The sequence below is a fragment of the Arachis ipaensis genome, chromosome B10 (assembly GCF_000816755.2).
Source record: "Arachis ipaensis cultivar K30076 chromosome B10, Araip1.1, whole genome shotgun sequence".
In the NCBI taxonomy this organism is placed as follows: domain Eukaryota; kingdom Viridiplantae; phylum Streptophyta; class Magnoliopsida; order Fabales; family Fabaceae; genus Arachis; species Arachis ipaensis.
The window spans coordinates 125,149,945-125,172,426 of NC_029794.2; the positions used below are offsets into that span (position 1 = coordinate 125,149,945).

The 22,482-nt window shown below is 37.4% G+C and overlaps 2 pseudogenes; both read right to left on the reverse strand.

The window, feature by feature from the left end:
• LOC107621448 overlaps positions 1–717 on the reverse strand; it is a 29,825-nt pseudogene extending 29,108 nt beyond the window's left edge.
• On the reverse strand, positions 10,006–12,495 carry LOC107621447 (annotated as a pseudogene).

The following is a 22,482-nucleotide window of genomic DNA, read 5'->3' on the forward strand; positions in this document are numbered from 1 at the left end:
ATTTTTTATTTGTTCTTGAATAGCCTCCTTTAAAAGGGCTTCTGCTTCCCCAGTAAATGAATTCGTAGAAAATATTATTCCTTGAAATTGAGGTTTATTCATTTTTAAATAAGCATGTAATTCAATGAGAAATTTTTTTATTTGTCCAATTTCGAATGAATCAAGATAACTATTTGTTTCGGTATAAATAGTTATTATCTGTTCTTCCACAGTGAGAGAAGTTAATTGGGATTGTTTAAGTAATTCGTATAATTGTTGACTTCTTGTCAATTGATTTTGAGTAGTTTTATCGAAATCAGAAGAAAATTATGCAAAAGCTTCTAATTTTACAAATTGCGGCAATTCCAATTTTAATTTACTAGCTACTTGTTTTATGGCTTTAATTTGAGCCGCAGATCCAACTCCGAAAACCGAAATACCCACCTTAATCGCAGGTCTGATTCTAACATTGAATAGATCAACGGATAAGAATATTTGGTCATCTGTAAGAAATTACATTTGTAGGAATATAAGTCGAAACATCTCCCGATTGAGTCTCAACTATTGGCAAAGCAGTCATACTTCCTTCACCTAACTAAGAACTTGATTTAGCGGCTCTTTTCAAAAGACGTGAATGCAAATAAAAAATATCTCCAATATAAGCTTCACGACCCAGCGATCATCTTAATATAAGAGACATCCGACAACAAGCCTTGGCCTGTTTGGAGAGATCGTCATAAATAACTAAAGTGTGGCATTCACGGTACATGAAAAATTCAGCTGGAGCTACTCCCATACGAAGCGGGATATTATATATACATATCTAATATGTCCGTCCCTGATCACAAGAGATAAGTATATACATATCTAATATACTAATATATAAAATATATAAAAAATTTTAGTATATCCCAATTTTCAACAGGTTTGGATCGCTGCCAGTCATCAGGTGTTACTTCCCAGTAGCCCTATATTACTCTAGATTCGGTAATATTTACTACATATGAGCCTTTTGTACTAATGGAATCGTGTATGTTAGCTTATTTTTATCATATGTCTTTCTTAACAAACCTATTAGAAAAATCATAAACATCTTCAGAAATATACAATATAAAATAAACACCAAACTAACAGCAAAATTAAAATAGCAACAAGATTACAGAAAAGCTTTCATACATATATACGTTTTAATTTAGTCCATACAAACTTGACACGCTTAGATATATGTATATACATATAGACTTATATACAACTGACAACTTTCCAGAATACCTAGTTCATATAGAAAACCCCCTAAACTGGTACCCGGACTAACAAAAAAAAGAAAATATCAAGTTCTACCCCCTCAAAAAATGCTACAAAAGTGAGGGAAAGCAAAGTCTAAAGAATAAAGATCATCTATCCTACATTCTTCTCACCATCGGCGCACAAGTCTGCAGGAATCATCTCAGAACTAGTCTCGAGCATCTCCTGTAGGGTCCGAAAACACATGCTCCTCCGGTACCCTTCTGAATATAATTCCAATGGCGCAGTCAAGTCGGAATCCTCCATCTGAGGGGAAAAGGAAAAGGAAGGGTGAGAACCTATATGGTTCCCAGTAAGGCGACATCGTGAAAACACATCTCTCTCGTGAAACCTAGAGTTACGGCTCTATCGTAATAACTCGCTTGCTAAGTCTCTCGGCTACTTCTGTATCGCGGCCCTGACATAACTCTATCTTGGCATCTTCTGTTGGGGTTAATGCTGCTCCTTATACTATTCTCTATAGCTATTGTTCCTAGTTTTATTATCTTAATCTAAGCTTTGGAGAACTTGTGATTATACAACTTTAATTACAAATAGGAATCAGCGAATAGAAAGTTAACAAGAAGCAGATAGCATGTAGCGGAAAAAATGAACAGTAAACAATCACAATCAAATGCGCAAGCAATTTACGATACATGCCTGTTCCTAGTGCAGGCCATGAGCTCATGCGTCGGTTTTCTACCCGCACCCCGACGTTACTCGGGGAGAACCCCAAATATAGTCTCTTTACCGTGTTAATTAGGACATCTTGGCATCACGGTAAGAGACAGGCTATCAATTAGGCGAACATTCCCGCATTAGCAATCTCAGGCTATCAGTCAGGCGGGCACTTCCGCATTAGCAATTTGGCACAAGGCCCATTCAACATACATTATGCTATCAGTTAGACGGACATTCCCGCATTAGCAATCTCAGGCTTTCAGTCATGCGGGCACTTCTGCATTAGCACTTTGACACAAAGGCCCATTCAAACAAACAGTTCTCATGAATCATTATCCACTCATGGTTTCTCATTTTCTTTCTTTTCATCTTGCCTCCGCATCACCTTATAAATACGCATACTTTCGCATCACCATATTACTAAGCATACCTCTGCATCACCATGTTACTAAGCATACCTCCGCATCACCTTTTAACTTTAAACCTTCCTAGGGACAACTTACATTCTTACTTATTTTCTTGACTTGTCTAGCCTATTACCTTCTTGGGCGACCAGTCTTCTATTTAATAATTAATATAACAAACGGACTCATATTCGTGCAAACTTTATGTCCACACGTTCGTATTAAACTCAAGTTTCTAAAGAACTAATAATCATATTTTTCTGGACAGTCTAATGCTAGATATTAAAGAAAAACCAAAACTGTCGTTCTAGATTCTTGGAACAGCATCTTGCTGTCTTGTTATGTGGTTTTTATATTGCGAAAGCTTATGCACGGACTATCTCTCTTGGTAAGGTCATTCTAGATATCCTAATCTTTAAAGTGGACTTACAGATCTTCAAAACCCTTTTGGTAGCAACTTAAAATGTTAAGTAAAACAAAAGTTTCAGTAGTTTGAAATTGATACTGCAGAACCAAAAAATCAGAAAAATTCTGCAGCAGCTACTGTTTTCAAAAATTCATATCTTTTAAACCACTTTGCCAAATTCTTTGAAATTTTTATGACACATTCAAGCACACTGAAGTTTTACATAAAAATATTTTCATCCAAAATTTTGGTCTGGACTTCTCCCAGAAATTTGTTCATTCTGCTGCCAATTATGCAGAAATTACAAAAATTCTGCACAATGTAATTCCAACAACCTCCCATATCAAATCTTATATTTAAGCCTAAAATTCCTCTAAAACCATAATTCTACCTTTCTTTTTACTAACCAAAATTGCTAGAATGATCAGCACAGCTCCAAGAGTTTATACTCATCAATTCACCTTTTTACAAATGTACATTCATAATTAAACATTCACTTTTCTGCATTTTATCATAAAAGAAATTCAATATGCGCTCCTCATCAATCAAACACATAATAAACCATCAATCATCACAAGTATACACAGTTGCAAACATAATATTCTATATATCATATCCCTTACTTTGTTTGATGAACACAAATACAGCAATTCTGCTCGCTTGCTACTCTGAACTAGAATCCTTCCTTACTTGTGATTTGCAATTGTCCTAACAGAATCAGCAGAGAAAAATGAAAAATAGATGGGTATGCCCCCTCAGCTTCGGTCAGCCCCATCTCGTGCCATCACTCTGCTCCTCTTACTGCTCTGATCGATGGAGAACAAGAAGAATTGGAAAGACTCCTGCTTGACTTCCTTTTGGCGTCACTCCTACTCCCTCTATCGTTCTCCTGCTCTCTCATTCCTTATTCTATTTTTTTGCATTTGAAGAAGAAGACCCAAAAGAAGCGGTGGATGTATAACTAGGAGAAGAAGAAGTGGGATGAGGTGGTGAAGAAAGTTGTGTGGTTCTTCCTCCAGAAAACACCTAACCAGGGCCCATCATCACATGAGGAAACCAAGAGGTGTAACCTTGGTTGGGGAGTTTCTCTCTGTTTTGTTTTTCAAAGAAAGGATGAAGAAAATTAGGGCTTTAATCATGGTTAGGTTCTTGATAATGGGTATGCCTATGGCTCGATTCAACCGAAAAAACGGTTTAGTGTGTGTTGGTTCATATTTGAATAATCTTAATGATATATTTATACTTCTCTTTAATTAATTCAAATGAATAATTAAAGATATTGTGTTTATGATATTTGATAGAAAAATATGGAGAAAGAAAAAGAAAGTTGTGGCCTTATAATGGAGGAAAAACCAGTTTGTTTATGAAAGGGTGGAGTTTGTTGGTACGGTTTTCAGCTTAGGACACGCTTTTCTTTCTCACAGTTTATTTATTCTTTTCACTTATCAAGTTTAAATCCTCCTTATTATTTTATGATGAGGTAATTTTCAGATATTTATCGAATTTCTTATCATAGCATTTCTGAGAATAACTCTGTGGAGAATCGGGATGTTATAAAAAGAGTTAATACTCAAAATGGCTCCAGCCTTAAATTGGCCTCGAATTTTCAATTGACTCAAATTGAACCCTGCCCCCCCTACATTTTAAAAGCCTACTTATGTTAGCCCTTTCACTTATTTCTATTAATGGCGTGCTTAGTTGAAATGTTAAGTGACACCTTGGATGACTGGTGGCCTGATAACACCTATCTAACATGGCAAAAATTGTCGTAGTCTTAATTCAACCCCTTTTAATGAAATTAAAACCCTAACATGAGAGCTAAATTTCTAAATTAAAATTATTATTTGGGTGTTGGAGAATATGTTGGGGAGTACCAACTAAGGTTCTAGGAGCTACAACAGATATCGTTCACATGGAAGTTTTGCAAGGAACCCAAATCAAGCTAGAACTGGAGAAGTTTCATACTAGTGCAGTTGTGGGATGCGTCCCGTTGTTCGCTAGTCTAAAGAGACCCCTTTTTTGGATGCCCAAACTATAAGTTCTTGAATTGCTTCCTTCTTGAATTTACCTATTCTTTTTGTATTGCATGCTTAATTTATTTTTGTGGTTCTTGCTGTGATAAACTTTTAGAAAGAGATGGTGTGGGCTTTTTGTGTGAGAAGACAGTGAGAAAAAGAAGGCATGGTCGAGAGAAATGAAGTTGAAAATAATGTTGAGCATTGGAAGATGAATGTATGTTAGAGGATTAGGGCAATGGAAGCTAAAATTTGGATTTTAAATTTCTCTTGTTTTGTTTGTGTTTGTAGTCGTTGGATATGTCTTGGGTGTAGGAAAGTGATGAATAAAATTTAATGAACTATGTTACAAATCTTTTTTTTTTCAATCACGTACTTTACAAATTAAAAGTGAGAAGTTGTGAATGAACCTACAAATTGACTGAGTATATAACAAATATGTTTTCTTTACTATGATGTTTAGTACCATGAAAGAAATATTATAAAATGGAATGGTGAATACAAGGATAAATATGAAATTAGCTTGTATATTACAAATCTATTTATAAGATTAATGAATCAACCTTTCATATATATTAAATCTCCAAATTTCAAAATAAATTATAACAATAAACCTTCAAATGATAATTCAAAATGTTAATATAGAATAAATCAAGAGTGATGTCTAGAATATCATCATTACAGACACAAAACAAAATGATAATTTAAAATGTTCCAAAATACAACCCAACACAAGATATTATAAAAGAAATAAACAACCACTAACACATTCATAAACAACCACAAAACAACCTCACAACACATAACTTTATATTACATTTATCAACTTTATCCACACAAGACAATATAAATTGATCTCTATTTTTTTCTTGGTGGTTTGAAGTCTGGAGTAGGGACAAATTTTAGAAACCCTACCAACCTTGATGATATCCCAAAACTAGCTTCTTGCATTAGGTCCACACCCAGAGTTACTCTTCTTTCAAGCGGCAGCTTATCGGGCCTTGTGATTAGAGGTAGAGGTGGATTTAGAGATGAATCTGATGGAGGCACCTACATGTAATTGGAAGTATTTGATTGATTAGGGATAAGCATGTAAAATTTTAGAAATTTAATTAATTAATTTGTTAGAAATGTTATCTGTTCTATAATTTTTGGCTGTGAATAACTAGGATGGGTGAGGTCAATCTCTGAAGCCTGTGGAGCATTAATAGTTTGTGTATCAATAGCTGCTGCAATATTATTGGGTGCATTTGGGTTAGTTCCATCTTGGGATTTAGATTTAGCTACAACAGCTGCAACAGCAGCAGCAAGAGCACACGCAATGTTGTTAATTTTCCTATGAGAGTAGCTTCTTTTAGTATAAGTGAATTCTTTGTGCATCCTCTTTAACTTGGTTACAGTTTTGGACTTCTTACTGCCCAAAGGGCCCTCATCAACGTCCTTTCTCCTTTTTTCTTAAAGTTTTCTGGTCTTCTCCTAGTTTTAGGTACTTGAGGCTTGATGTATTGAGATTTCTCCCATAGATCTTCACCTGGTATTGGATTCAAAAAATGCATGTATGTAGCCCTATTAGTTAACCAATGATGACAAAAGTCCTCGGGTTTTTGTTTATCTTTGAAATTACTGTACATGCATAGACACACGACATGCCTACAAAGTTAAATTTTAATTAATGATAATCTAACATTCTTAATAACACAAGTTAATAATATTAACTAAAAAAAGTGGACCTGTTATTTGCCAAAATCCTTAATGAACTCAACTAACCCCTTAAATTATTTTAATGATCTAAAATTGAACCCCACATCAGAAATGTATATTAAAAAAAATCAATTTACGTACCTTTTGCATGTTGAATATGAAGCACCATCCATTTTGAAGATAGTCACGAAGGTCTTCAAGGAGCAATTCAAGAAACCACTTCTAATTCTCCTTATTCTCGACATTTACAATCGCCAAAGCAATGGGATATATATGATTGTTAGGATCTTGGCCCACAGCTGAAAGTATTTGTCCCCTCCCCCAATGAGTTTTTAAGAAGCCTCTATCTATCCCAATCAATGCTAGGCAACCAGCCTTGAACCCCCTGTTTTACATCCAGCCAGACAAATATACATTCTTTCAAATATTGGGTCGCCTTCAACTTGTGGAATCTCTCCAATCTTGACTGTTGAGCCTAGATTGCTCTTAAGAAATGTCTCACCATAGTCTCTAACTCTTCCATACTGTGCGGCTGCATCTCCATACACTATATTCTTTGCATAAGTAAAAGCTCAAGTCAAAGAGGACCTGTTCAAATTCAGGTCACATTTTCTCTTGAAGTATGTCGCTGCCTCACTATGCTTCAAGTTAGGGTATTTTCTCAATTTCTTAACTAAGTTTTGAGCAAGTCACTTCCTATTTTTTGCCCTATTTTTGTTCATCCTAGGGAATATATGATCATTTTTGAATGTCTTTAGCTGCCAGCATGTCTCCTTATGGTCTCTAGATCCATAAGTAACCCATGAGCATTTAACTTCTTCATTGTCCCACTTGCAAACTGCCCTCACCCTGTAACTTTAATTTCTTCTGAATTTTATTTGCCTCCCTTCTTGAATGGTAAACTCCCTCATAGCTTCTATAAATTCTTGTTTGGTGTTAAACTTCATTCCAACTTGGAGCATCAACTCTCCAAATCGAGTACCTTGTGAGAATATTAGGTAGACATCATCACTTTCTTCTTCACTAAGTTCATCTTCAAAATTTAGGGGGGGGAGGGGGGTTAACTATTCCGATTGCCAAGAGTCTTTCCCATCAGAATCGTCATGAACTGGATCATAAGCATCATAATTTTTGCCATCATTGTTCCCTAACACTTGTAACCAGTCCACTTCCTCATCAGAATTCTCTACTACAATTCCATCATCTTCCGTTAACACTTTCTCTTACCTCTTCTTCCAGGTAGACCCCGATGCATGCTTGAACTTCAAATCCCTCTTTTTTGCTTCAAAAATTCTACCATCAATATCAGAGTCACTTCAGCTTTCATATGGGTCAGGCCTATATGGGTTGTCTTCTATAGAATCATATGAGTCACTGCTACTGCTGGTTTAGTCTCCACCATCCTGATTTTCCACTATTTTACTTATTGATCTAGTAATAGGTTTGATCTTGGAAGAATTGACTGAAGTTGGTTTAGGTTTAGACTTGTTTAAAGGCTTAGTTTTGTGGAATTAGATAATGTCGGTTTGGGTTTGGGTTTGGTGTTAGTGGTGATGGGTTTAGATAAGTTGTGCTTGGCTGGTGGGTTGAGTTGGGCCCGGATTGTTGCTTCGGGTTGGGCCTGGATTAGTGCTTCAGGTTAAGGCTGGGTTGGTTCTTCTTTAGTATCATTGTTGAGTTATCATTTGGGCTTTCTATTGGGTTAGGTGTGGTGATAGGTGAATCGTTGTCTATTTCACGGGCAATGGGAGTAAGCTTTATTAACTTAGGTACTTCATCAACAACAGGTTGGAAAACTCCATGCTCAAAGTATAGGTGGACTCTACCTTGGTTCATCCTTGCAAGAAAGTACATATCTAACAATTCTTTGCCACGTGAAAGTGGTGTCAGTCTAGTCTTTAAAGGTTTGCCAGGAACGAGGCACCAACATTTAGTAATGTCAGCATAACCGAGCTTCTTGTTGTAACCCCTCAGTGAAAATACATATAAGTCATCTTCATCTAGTCCACTTAACTCATCTGTATTGTCCCATTCATAAGCCCTACTGCCATCCTTCTTCTTAAAAAGGCTGCCTCCATGATGATAGACAATGGTTACCAAATCACTCATCTATAAATAAGATTCAAACAATTAACAAATTAACTTCAAAATCTAAGGTCTTTTAAATCATGCATTAGCTGCCTCCATATTAACATTCAATCAATTTTTTTTGTTTTTAGTGAAGAACTACACTATTGATCTACTTCAAATTTCAAAATAGAAAAAAGAAGAAAAAAAAAACAAGTAAAAATATTCCAACATAATAAAAGTGAGGCAAAAAATTCATATACAAAAGTGATCTCCTATAATAACAACTATACAAACAACCTTAGTTATATATGCATATATCTCTATAGGACAAAATCAAGGACAAAAGCATACAATATTACTTCTAATATACATGAAAGAACTTAAAACTTTTTGGCTATTCATGGGTTATATTTGAATTTCCTTTACTATTTTGTTTTTGCAATCTATATTTGTCAAAAAAAGTCTTCCTCTTTTCAACTATACCCAGCATTAAGTCAGAAAGTGATTGTGTATTATGCAGTACATCCGCATGATCACATGTTCAAAGATAATCTATTTACTCATTCATGAATTTTTTATTTTATATTTTCAGAAAAAATGTCACTATAGAAAACTTGAGCAAGCTATTTGTCAAAAAAAAAAAAAACACAGTTAATGCAAATCATAACTAGTTCTTTTTTTAAAAAAATTAACAAAAGAGGATCACTAACTAAACCTATCTACTTTCACAATACACCCAATTCATTTGAGCATCAAATAGAGCACAAATCAATGGCAATTAAACCTCAATGAAGAGAAGACATAAAATAGAACCCTGAACCCAAACATAGAATGATTACGTTACTAACCTTTTTTGAAGAAACAGTGGGGAACATATTCTTCTTCCTCGCCCTAGCAAAAGGGGACGTGTGCCATGAGCTTTGTCGGATCCCTACGGGAGCGACATTGATCTTCCTTTCTACGGTGCATGTGAGCGAATGAAAAAGAAGAGTTTCCTTGTTCGAGTGTTTTAATCATCAACACTGAAATGAAATTGTATTTTAACCCCAAATGTCCCAAACAACGTCATTTCAAGAGAGATTATGCGCCAAGAAAGAAACGACGTCATTTAGTGATTGCCAACGTGTTATTTAACATTCCAGCTAAGCACATCGTTAACGGAGATAAGCGAAAGTGCAAACGTGAGTAGGCTTTTAAAATTGGGGATTCAATTTGAGTCAATTGAAAATTCGGAAGCCAATTTGATACCGATGCCAAAATTTAGGGGTCATTTTGAGTATTAACTCGAATATAGAAAGAATAAAGAAAAAATGGAATTGTCGAAAACTTTTTAAATCAAGTAGTAATGTAATAATTCAAGTGGTTCTCACAAATAACGAATATATTTACATATAATTAATTTAAATTTTGTTATGTGGTTTACTTCTCTTGCAAGGGGGTTTGTATTAATTTTCATTAAAATAATTTAGAAAAAATTTGATAGAATGGCTTCAACCTTGTCAACTGAGAATGACATAAAATCTAGATTAATACCAATACCTATTACGGGTATAAAGGATAGAAATCAAAATAAATAATTCTTATGGACCAGAATAAAAAAAATGAGTTTGGTGTATTAAAAATCTTATATCCATAAAACATCTTTCGTAACATGGATAATGAATAAATAGGAGTTAATATCATTCCAATTGTGTTTAATAAAATTATTAGTATTTTTGTCATTAAAAGATATTTTTTACTCGTTAGTATTCTAAAAAAAAAAAATCATCAGTTTAGCAAAAAAATTGCTCATGCCTGACAATGCAAGTAGGGCCATCAAAATGGGCCAAACCTATCAGGCCAGCCTATTTACCCATTTAAATAGGCGGACTTTGCCTCTAAAATTAATCCCATTTAAATTTCGGGCTAAACGGGCTGAGCCTGATTAACATGAAAAAATGTCAGGTGAAACGGGCTAGTCCGCGGGCTAAACAGGCGGCTGGTTTATTTTTTTTACATTTTTCCTAAAAAAGTAGCATTTTTAGCCGATATTTCTCCCGATCCGACCCAAAAAATTGACCCCATCAACTAAGAAAATACGGTTCATTTAAGGTTTCTTACCTAAATATGATAATTTTTTGTCAAAATATATTTCAAAAAATAAAATTAAAGGATAAATGGACAGCCCGTTTAACCCATCGTGCTGACCATAAACGGTTTGGGTTAAAAAATTATGGCCCACGAATGAAGCGAGCTTAAACGAGTTAGCCTAAATAGGCCGGGTTGGCCCATTTGACAGTCCTAAATGCAAGAGAAGCCATTGATAAGACATTGAAAACTGTGAATATTTTAGACATTGGGATAGCCATTCCACCCATTTGGTCAAGATAAAGAAGATGTAGTCTATCATAACCTATTCCCGTTAAGAAAAAAGTGCAGCACTAATAAATTCATGAGAGATAATTTATAAAATGACCCCGTAAAGTCCCGTATCACTTATAGAACTAATTCTAATAATCATGAAACCCATATGAGATATCGAAGAATAAGCTATTCTTTTCTTTAAATTACGTTGACCAAGAGATGTTGAAGCTGCATAGATTATTCAAATTAAATCTAATAACATTAACCAGGGGGAATATGGAATGAGCGTGAGGTAATAATTCCATATTACTTTGAACCAATTCATATGCTCTCATTTTTAATAAGATTTCGGCTAAAAGCATACAAGTGCTGTAATGTGCCTTTCCGTGGATGTCCAGTAAATATGTATGTAAGGGTATAATTGGTAATTTTACAGCACAAGTACAAAGAAATCTGATATAAAATATTATTTGGAGTACCCAAGATACAATTGATTAGTTAATGTTTGAACTATATAAACTGATACCTATAATTTCCATTAATAAAAAAATTAAAGTTTTTTCTAATGTATAAAATAAACTTTATAGCTGAATACAAACGTCCTCCCACCCCCACCCACATGGATAAAAGTGTATAAATTAGAATTAATTCCAATTCCCACATGATGAAAAAATGTAAAATGTCTTGACATAAAAAGATCCTATTTGACCGTTGTACATTGCTAGCATTAGAAAAATGTATAATCAGGATTCTTCAGTAACCAGTTGAGCCACTAAAGTAGCTATAGTGGTAATAAATTCCTCAATAAACTGAATCCTATTAAGAGTCCATCTATTCTGAATCTCCAAAAAATAAAAAGACATTAATCCATTTATAGTTTTTTGTCAATTGGATTAATGGATCATCCAATTGAAAATGATAACAAAATGCATAGTATTCGAGAGTTACCTTGAACAATGGGATCCACGACCAAGCAAGGTGACAAGCTTCGCAGCGTCCATTCTGACGGAGTGAAGAGGGGGTGATCTGCAAAGGCACTCCGATGCTCAAGTAAGAATGGGTCTAAGAGGTTGAATTTTAGGATTTTGAGTGTGTCATACCTTGGGGGGAGGGGAGTCTAAGACTCCCCTTATAAGTCATTTTCCCTATCTAATCTTCTAAATTGGGAAAGATACAATTTGTATTTGATTTTAATGTCACTGAGGGATTTGTAGCTATTTGGTAGGTCCCTGATTCTTGGGCTAAGGGAGGATGATTGGGATCGGAAACTCAGTCATCGTTGGGCCGTTGGGGCCAGGGCCCGAGTCTGCAACAGTGCCTGCAAACGTGGCGCATCTGGCTTTGGAGGTGGTGGCACATTTCCGTTGGACTCGGGTTCAAGATTTCTTTGTTAGGTCACTCAGGAACCTAAATCGTCATCGAGTCGTTGGGGCTAGGATCTAGATATGCAACAATCAAGTTTAGGATTTCCTTGCCATGTCAGTTGACATCGAACGATCACGTCCTCCCTGATGATCATGGGGCATTTTTCAAGGCATCACGTTAGTTGACATGAGGGCTCATTTATTATCATGGGGTTTGGTTTTACCTTTTTACCCTTAGGGCCTTTCATATTCGCGCCTTAGTTTTGAATAAAACCATTTCGATTTTAAAATCGTTTTGATTTTTCCCTTTTTTCTTTATTACTTATTTCTTCATCATTCATCAAAGGCTTTCTCCATCACTCTTTATCACCTTTATCTTGTCATATATGCTCGTGCTCATTGCCTCCGTTCTTCGTTGTTAGGACTACGTTTGTTACTTCTAGAATTGCCTCTACTTGGTGGTGTCTTGTTTGAGCTTCTCTGTCGCTCACCATTGGTGACTGTCAGCCACTACCACTCAAGTAAGCTTTTCTCATCTACCTTTTTTCTTGATTTTTTCCTATTTTGAAAATGCATGTAGCTCCACCATGAAGGTGGTTTTAGGAGGCTTAGAGGGGGTACCACAGCCTCTCTATTTAAGGATCAGGCTAGCTTTCCTTTGAGTTTTAGGGTTCACCGAACGTATTTTTGGTATAAAACCAATGTGGTGGGGACCCCTCGCGTCTTAGTGAGGAGGATTTACAAGAGCTTCAGGATGCTGATGTGATCTATGGTGGGGGTGCCACAGAGGAACAATACAAACTCTCTTTTTCCGAACCCCAGGAGCACGTTTACTATGTAAATATGGAGGCGCCACGGATTCTTGACTGGATTAGGTTCACAAATCCATGTTCAATGATGTAGGGTTCGTTTCCCCTTTTCGACTTTGTTGTCAGACTCTTGAACCAGTGTAGTGTCGCCCTCTCTCAGCTCTATCCTAATAGTTAGGCAGCTATTAGGTGTTTTGAGTAACATGTGAATACCTCCAAATCCCAGCCATTGTGCAGGTCTTTCTGGATTTCTTCCTTCTCAATGTGCCACTTCGGAAGGATAAACATAAAAAGGGATATATGTCTTTCCGGGTCATCCAAGGTTGGAAGATCATCAGGATATTTGAGGATTCCTTCCCTCGATTCAAGGAGGAATACTTCAAAGTGAGGCCGGCAAGGGGACATCACCCATTTTGGTTGGCCCTAGAGGGGAAACGAAGGTTCCCGACCTACTAGAAGTACGAAGTCGTAACTGAATACTTAGTGAAGATAACTTACGAGGGGTTAAGTCGGGAAAGTAAGAATATAGTTGAGGTATTGACGGTTGTTTTGGGAAGTAGGCCATTAAATCTCCAACACGTGATCGGAGACTAGGAGGCCGGTCGCTAGTATATAAGTAGGTTTCTTTCCTTTCACTTTGTTCTTGTATTATTCTTTTTGGAATCTTGTTCTCATAAGTTACCTCTTTTGCAGTTGATATGGCTGGTGGACTTACGACCATGGAAAATCTCATGGCTGCCTTCCTCGAGGTGGAAGATGAGGAGAAGCCTTAGGTTGAAGAGGTCCCAGTCTCTGGTGCCAGTGTGGAAGGGTGACGGGGGGTCAGTACTACGCAGGCCGAAGATGATCTTCATGAGATCACACCCTCGTATCCTTGGAAGATGAGAAAAATGACATCGAGTGGGAAGGGGAAGGAGGTTGTCGTTCACTCCATTATGGAAAAAGCCTTTGATGCCCCGGCTTTCATTGATGAGCACTTGCTTCTGGGGACTGAGGAGTACTTCACAGATTGCGATCTAGCCGCTCAAGCAAAGTGGGTCTATCGCTCCCTGCTCCGTTTTGTTACGATGGTTTGCAAGACAGAGGTGCTTCTGGGGATTTACGGATGTTGGATGGAAAAATTTGTGAGGCCTAGACTAATCTGGCGGCTGCCCGATCAGAGAGGGTACAACCAAAACTACTAAAGCTAAGGCTAAGAAGGAGGCTAAGGAAGCCGTTGATGAGATCCAGCGCGCGTCTCACCGATCATGAGATGTCTTTGAAAGTAGAGAAGTTGAAGGCGGAGCGTCAGGCAGAGAAGGCAGAGAATTAAGTGAAAGCTACCAAGGATGCTGCGGGTGTCTTGAAAAAGAGGTACAAGGAGTTTGTGAAGAACACGAAAGAGGTCATCTTTTCTACCGAAGAGTCTTTAAAGTTGCAGGTCTCACTCCTTTTGCCCGATTTTGATGTTTCCCAGATTGGTGCTTTCAAGACTATCTGAGATGGGCAGATTTTTTTATCTTAGTTTTGAGAAGAGAACCTAGTTTTCTTTTGTTTGTATGTATTGAATGTATGTCTGAGGGGCCAACTTTGCTTTGTATTTTGAATATATGCCCATGGGGCCGACGTTATATACTTGATTAAGTAAAAGTTTGGCCATATTATTACCTAGTTGTACTTCATTCTTGGTGAAGTTCATCTATCTCATGCCATTTTGTTTTTGGTTAAGTCGTTTGACTTGTGCTATACATTATTTTTGGTTAGTCTATTCGACTCATGTCGTATTTTACTTTGGTTAACCGTTCAGGGGTGATTTGATTTGGCTTCCAGGTTGATCAATCCCGGGATGTTGTTCTCGTAACTTGGAAAAAACTTTAAAAATGAGGAAAACATAACTTGCTTAATAGAAAAGGTAAAATTTGACACCACTTAAAATTAATTCAAGAGAAAAAAGGACAAGAACAAAGAAAAGAGAGAACAAACAAACAATTCGGGTCCATTGAGCGAGAAAAAAGCATCCTAGCCTATTATGTGGGTGTAAATCTGTCTTCATGAGTTGAACTTTTTCAAGTTGAGAGCGTTCCATGTTCGGGATACCGGGGAGCCGTCAAGTCTTTCTAATTGATAAGCTCCTTTGCCACATGTTTCCCAGACACGATAAAGTCCCTCCCAATTTGGTGAGAGTTTCCCTTCGTCTGGCTTTCGGTTTCCAATGTCATTGCGTTGGAGCAATAAGTCTCCCTTCTCAAAAGCTCACTTATTTACATTCTGGTTGTACTTGAGGGCTAGCATTTGTTTGAGGGTCGCTTCCCTCAGGTGGGAAAGTTCCCGAATTTTGTCCACCAAATCTTTTTTGGCTTCTTGATCTAAATTCTCTAGGAGGAATATTAGGCTAGTGTTTCGAGGGTTACCTGAAACTGAAGGTCGATCTCGGAGGAGATCTGCTGTTGTGGTCGGAGCTGTCATGTCCGACTTGCTGAACCTTGAGATGTTGCTGATCCTTGATCACCGGAGGGTGGTGGTACCTGCAAGAGACTCTGATACTTAAGTTAGCACAGGCTTTAAGTAGGTTTTTTGTGTAGAATCAGAGTATGAATTATACCTGGGTGCTCCAGTGTATTTATAGTAGTAGGGAGTGACCTTCCTTGAGATAAGTTTGTTATCTTATCTTATCTTTTTATGGAGGAGATCTTTATCTTTTAGTCCACCACCTTTTGATGAGCGGTAATCCTTTGCTTCGGGCCTGCTTTGGGCCTACATTGTGATTTGGCCGAGCTTTTTAGGAAGAGGTTGGGGGTAAACCAGCCTTGTAAGAGGTCGGTCGTTCTGGTCTTCGTCTAACCCTGGTCGCATAGCTCGACCCAAGGTATGAACATTGCCCCTACTTGAGCTCAGACATTTTCATGAGATCGTGCTTCCTGAGCTTCGATCCCTTTGGGAAGTCGTGCTCAAGCATATTGGTCCAATCTGTTCTTCCGTTTGCGAGTTGTGTTTAAAATGTGGAGCATTTTTTGCCTTTGCTCCTTTATTGCCATGTTTGTTTCTCGAAGAGGTTACTTTCTTGGGAATATGCACGGGCCTTTAATGCCTAATGATTGAGCTTTTATTCTGTTTTGCCGTTTTGTTCCCTCGCTTTATTTTGAAATTGAAAAAGCCTTCAAACTTTGGTTTTTAGTTTCTTGCTTTCATTTGCTCAGTGAAGAGAGGCCTTCTTTCGTTCATCCTTTGAAAAAATCCTTTCTTTCAGATTTGAAAAATAATTTCTCTTCTTTGGCTCTTGCTCCTCCGATTTCTTGCCCCCAACCTTCCTACTTTCTTTTTCAAAGCGTTTGTTAGCATGGATTGCTCGTGTTTCTGTTCATGTATTTGTCGCGCTCATCCCTTCTTCATCGCAGGTTGGTATTCTTCTCTCTTTTGTGTCTTAATAGTCATCTTCATGTGTGCTTTATTGTTACATGCTTATCTTTTCGCACAAAGTTTCGATCTTTATTGAGTTTCCTTCTAAAAAGGTTGAACCTTTCTGGAAAGGTCACATGTCCTTTACTATACTCAAAGTTGTGATCTTCTGTTGCTTTGTTTTGGGGGAAACGTAGGAGCTTAGGTTTCCATTGTTACCTCTACCTTCTTTAAGAGGTATAAGGTTTTGATTTGTCACATTTCTGCATTCTGTGCTTGCTGCCTCCAAAGGGTGCCCCTGGACTTTTGGTGCTGATTAGATCTTTTCTTTGTGAATCCTGGGGTGCCCTTTTGTTGCCATGCTTGCTGTTTATTGGCTGTTTCTTGATTCTTTGCTTTTGTCCGAGTTATTTTGGTAGTGACCCCCCTTTTTGTTTTCCTTTGCTATATTTGTACTTGCTATATGTCTTCTCGTAAGAATATTGTCGAGATGTCCACCAAAATCCCTGCTGGCATGGCCGACTGGCTAGACTCTATAGTCCTGATGTGTGTTACTGTGGCCGATCCGGAGTACTGTGAGAGGCTTAGGAGGTTCCATAGGATCTATAGCAATAGGGATGATGAAAAGAATTACGAACTGTTGTCGCCCGACCCTGAGGAGAGGGTTAGTTTCCCTCCCTTAACCCAGGGAGAACGTCCCTTCTTCTATGCTTATGACTATTTCTTAAGCCAGCTGAATATCACCATCCCTTTTACTGCTTTTGAGACTGACCTCTTGTGGACTTGTAATGTGGCCCCTTCCCAGCTTCATCCGAACTCTTAGGCCTTTATTAAGATTTTTCAGCTGTTGTGCCAGGAACTGGGTATTCGACCTTCCAAATCTCTCTTTCTTTATCTATTTGTGTTGACCAAGCCTGGAGTAGCCAAGAAAAAGGCTTCTTGGATCTCATTCCGAGCTACCCAGAGGAAAAAGGTCTTTTCTATGTTTGATGAGTCCTTTCGGGATTTTAAGAACTATTACTTTAAGGTTCAAGCTGTCGAGGATGTCCGCCCTTTCTTTTTAGATGAGAATGACGAGCCAACATTTCCTTTATGGTGGCAAAAAGATATAGTAGCTCCCAAGTATTCCTGGGAGAGTTTAGATGAAGTAGTCCTATTGACATATAGTTCTTTGATCGCCTCATGGATAAGGGAGTGGTTTTCTCCAGAGAATTTGGTGCTAGCCAGCTTTGACAGTAGGTTTGCTCTGGTGTTCCTCTCCCGAGGGTCATGCTAGATCACCACCTCGTCGAAGGCTTTATACACTTCTATGGCCTTTTCCAAGTACTTTTAGAGCAAGGGATCCCAAGCTTGGTACGTTTCGTTAACCTGCAATGACTTGCGAGTCATAATTGACCAGGGAGAGTCTGACTATGATAGCCTCATACTCCGCTTGGTTATTGGACACGGGAAACTTGTATTTGATGGACTGCTCTCGTACATGAGGCCATTCGAGTTCTCTAGGATTACTATTGCACCACCAGAGGTTTGGTTGGATGCTCCGTCGACATGGACCTTCCAACGTTGCACCGAGAGAACAAGGTCTTGGTTGGCTATTTCAGCCAAAAAGTCTGCCATGGGTTGGGGCTTGATGGCATGCCTTGGTTGATACGAAATGTTAAATTGTGACAGCTCCACAGACCATGTCATCATACTTCCCGCCAAATCAGGTTTTTGGAGTAGTTGCCTTATGGGTTGATCTATGCAGACCATGATTGGTGGCTCTAAAAGTACTACCTTAGCTATCTTGAAGAGATGAGCAAAGTGAAGGCCAACTTTTCGAGCTGTGAATATCGTAGTTATATATTTTGGAATGCTGTGCTGATGAAGTATATCGAGAACTGCTGCTTATCCTCCTCTCTGATGAGTGCCGCTCCCATGGCTTCATCAATGATGGCCAGATAAAGGAATAATAGCTCCTCATCCACTGGCTTAGCCAAAATCGGTGATTTTGATAGTATTTTTTTGAAGTAGAGGAAGGTTTATCATGAAACCACATCGCAGTTATTTTGGTTTTCCTCGACTCTACGATGGGTTATCATGAAATCGATGAATTTTTCGACCTCCATGGAGAAAGCACATTTTGTGGGCTCAGTCACATCCTGTGCTCACGGAGGGATTTGAACACTTGTTGCAAATCTCCTAACAGAGATCCCTTCTCTGTGGTCTTAAAGAGTATATCGTCGATGTACACCTTGATGCGTGGCAGAAGTTAACCAATTAAGAGAAGAAAATTAAGAGAACAGCGTTGCACGTATAGCTCTTAACCGGCTAAGATTTATCTCACCAATTTAAAAAGGGTTGTCACAATTTTAGAAATAAAGATACTGGGAGTATGAGTCCCAGGTCGTCTCCCAACGAGTATAAAAATAAACTAAAAATAATTATTGATATTCTGAATAAAAGTCCTTGACTGGAGAAATAATTAAGTGAAACTTCTATCCTTGTTGGGATCTTCTCAAGTGTGGTGTAAAAGGATTGTTGTTCTCACTCGCTTACCCCTTACTAAATAAGGAAAAGTATGGTGATTGAACTAACTCTTACCCTCAGATCCTAGCCCTCTCCCTTGGGGAGGTCTAGTGTTAGTAAGTATGAAGTTAGCTAACAATGTCCAGTTTAACCAAGCACTTGAGCATTCCAACTCAAGTATCACCTCTTAATCAACCCCCATGTCAAGTAGAAATTCTACTCCATTGACATGAAATTAATAATCATAAAAATATGAGAAAACATAATTAATTAAAATAAAATAGAGAATTAAAATTAATTAAAATAAAAATAACTTCATGTATTAATAAATTCAAAATGTAACATACTTAATTGAATAGAGTCAATGAGTAACTAATTAAAAATAAGGGAGTAAAGAAACAAACTAAAGTAATGTCTTCGACGGAGGTAATGACTTTCAGCATCCAAAAATCCAAGCAAAAGCATAAAATTATGAATATAACACTAATCTAGATTCATACCTAAAATGAGGAGTAATCCTAATGTGATGAATCTGAATGTGTGTGGATGCGTTTTGAGTCTCTGCATGTTCCCTAGGTTTTGTCCGTGTTTCTGGGCTGAAAACTGGGTCAAAAAGTGGCCCGAAATCGCCCCCAGCGTATTCTGTTATTTTTGAAGATCGCGCAGGTCACGCGTACGCGTCGTCCACGCGTTCGCGTCAGTCAGCGATTTTCCTTGTCACGCGTTCGCGTGGTTCACGCGTTCGCGTCATTCGTGCAGACTCCAATCCACGCGTTTACGTCAGGCACGTGTCCGCGTCATTACTCGCTGGTCATCTCCTTAGTTTCTTGTGTTCCTTCCATTTTTGCAAGCTTCCTCTCCAATCTCCAAGTCATTCATGCCCTATGAAGCCTGAAATACTTAACACACGGATCACGGCATCGAATGGAATAAAGGGGAATTAAAATACATAATTAAAAGTCTCTAGAAAGCAAGTTTTCAACCATGAAGTGATTTTGGGAAAGAATTGTAAATACATGCTTATCATATGAATAAGTGGGTAAAGAATTGATAAAACCACACAATTAAATACAATATAAATCATAAAATAATAGTTTATCACACCTCTACCATCTTGCTGATTTGGTCATGGAAGATTTTTTGTCATGAGTCACTGGTATGTGGCCCCAGCATTTTTCAGGACGAATGGCATGACTATGTAATAGTAGATGCCGTCTGGCATGATGAATGCCATTTTTTCCTTGTCAAGACGATGCATCGAAACTTGATTATAACTGGAGTAAGCATTGATAAATCTTAGGTATTTGTATCCGGAGGCCGAGTTAACCAGGTTGTCAATGTTGGGTAACGTAAAAGAGTCTTTGGGACAAGCCTTGTTGATGTCCAAATAATCCACGCACATTCTTCATTTCTCATTGGTTTCTTGACGAAGACCATGTTTGACAACCAGGTTGAGTAAGTGAGTTCCTGGATAAACCGGGCCTATAGTACCCTGGTGGTCTGCTTTTTGACCTTGGCTGCTTGGTCGGTGGATATCTTCCGCCTCTTTTGTGTGACTGGCTTGGCCTCTGATTTTATGGATAGCCTATGGGATATGAACTCCGGATCCAGCCGGACATGTCGGTAGGCGTCCATACGAATAGGTCTCTATTTTCTCTTAGGAGGGTCGAGAGAGGTCCTTTGAGCTTGTAAGGTAGGTTTTGGTTTAGGAATATGAATTTTTCTTCTGTGTCACCTATTTATACTTTCTCCATGTCTCCATCTAATTCTAGTCGGGGATGCTCCTCCATCCTCGCATTTAGGTCGGCGACAAATATTCCCAAAGCATCACGAGATTTCTTTCTCATGGATAGGCTGGTGTTGTTGCAGGCTATGGCCAATTGAAAGTCGTCGTGAATGGTTCCTATGCTCCTGTCGTCCACCCAGAACTTCATTGTCAGGAACTTTGTAAAGACCACTGTGTATAAGACGTTGATGGTCTTTCTGCCCAAAATGACATTGTATGCAGTGGAGTCCTTGAAGACATCGAATTCGAGCATAATTGATCTTTTCTTGCTTCCCCACAAACGGTGCCAATGTTCGAGAGTTACCTTGAAGAATAGCATCCACAACTAAGCAGGGTAATGAGCTTCACAGCGTCCAATCTGATGGAGTGAAAAAGGGTGGGAGTGACCTGCAAAGACACTCCGATACTCAAGTTAGAATAGGTCTAAGAGGTTGAATCTTAGCGTTTCGAGTGTGTCATACCTGGGGGGAGTCTGAGACTCCCTTTATAAGTGTTTTCCCTAGTATGATCTTCTAAATTGCGAAAGATACGATTCATATCTGATTTTTAATGTCAGTGAGGGATTTGCAAAAATAATTCGTGATAAAAATAATATACACCTGGGCTAGAAAAATTTGCACTCAATATAAAAGGATATTTCTATTATCTTTCTACTTTAAGAGAAGATTTTCGCCAGTAAAAAACATATTCTCGTGGTGTTTGTTTTTTGAAAAAAAAAAGGAAGGGGTGATCTTTATAAGCTAGACCCATACTTTGAGTTGTTTCATACCACAAATAAATTCGAACACTTGAGAAATCTATAGGACATGCGAATTCATATCTCTTACAATCGACACAGTCCTCCGTTCTTGGGGCAGAATGTGACATTGGATCTATAATTTCTTTTTAACACCAAAAGTAGAAAATTTTTTATCTAGTAAACTCGTAAAAAACTCATATATTTAGACATCAGATAAATCATTTACCAGCCATTTTAATCTCATGAATATCCTACAAAGTTCGAAGTTAAAGTTCTTAATATTTACATTTACAATATTAATAGACTCTAATCAAATAATATTCAAATTAGATCTATATTATAATGTAAAAAATATTTATATTGTAGATTAAATTAACAAAATAAAATACAACAAAAACAATACCAAAAATTTATTGAAAATCAAAGATTCTTTTTAGTTTAGTAAAAAAAATAGAAAAAGATTTATTATTTAAAAGATGTTTTTCCTTTTTTTTTTACAACTCCCAAGCAATATTTTCTATTTTTTTATCAAATCATATATTTATTTATACTTTGATTGTATTTAATTTAACCTCATGTTTATGAATATTCAATTAATAGAATCAGAATTCAAAACTTTTTTTTTTCTTTTTATGTATTGTTGTTACCTAAGCATGTTATATTTAGCCGAACATATATTTTGGCGAGTCAAACTAAACTAAAAACTATAAAAAGAAAAAAAAGACTATTTTTTAAATTGGTTAAGTTAATGATGACCTTGCATTGATTCTATAACACCCTACCACACAGAGCTTTACGCTTAAGCCGTAAAACAGAGGTGGTGTGGTATTACGACCTCTAAAATAAAAAAAAAAATATATATATATATATATATATATATATGCAGAAAGAATATAATAATTAGGAGCCTTGAAAAATAGGTGAAACAAAAATCGCAAAAATAAAAGCGCAACGCTCAGGAAAACGGAATTACTTGCGTGCGAAGAAACCTAATGATCATAGGCATAAATAACCAAAA